General features: G+C 43.9%; 1 pseudogene; it reads left to right on the top strand.

Moving 5' to 3' along the window:
- LOC119581766 overlaps nucleotides 1-399 on the top strand; it is a 6,372-nt pseudogene that overhangs the window by 2,422 nt on the left and 3,551 nt on the right.

Here is a 399-nt window from a genome sequence, read left to right as displayed (position 1 = left end):
CACGTGTTTTATGACGGAAAAAAGGGCAGCAGCAAATAGACACATATCATTGAAACATTCCGTCAATGCTATCATGCCAACACCCAAAATGTAAAGAAAGATTCGCCCTGATTCACGCAGGAAACGCTTCCGAGCTGCGTGACATGGTCGCCAACGGCATTGTGGATTCAAGTGCTTCTCATCCACAGCGGAGTGGATGAGTTCCCGAGTGTGGATATGCGCAGGTGGAAGAGGCTCTCACACAGCTCTCGGATACGTCTTCTGTTTTACTGGTTTGTGCACAATATGTCTTCTTCCCAAATGAGAACTGTTCTGAAGAGTTTTTTCACGAGTAACTTTAACAGACGTTTGCGAATACAGGATCATTTCTAAATCTTATTTAAACTTGTATTAAACGGG

The sequence above is a fragment of the Penaeus monodon genome, chromosome 15, assembly GCF_015228065.2.
Source record: "Penaeus monodon isolate SGIC_2016 chromosome 15, NSTDA_Pmon_1, whole genome shotgun sequence".
Lineage (NCBI taxonomy): Eukaryota > Metazoa > Arthropoda > Malacostraca > Decapoda > Penaeidae > Penaeus > Penaeus monodon.
The sequence above is the reverse complement of the archived record's forward strand: the minus strand, read 5'-3'. Positions and strand labels throughout refer to the sequence as shown.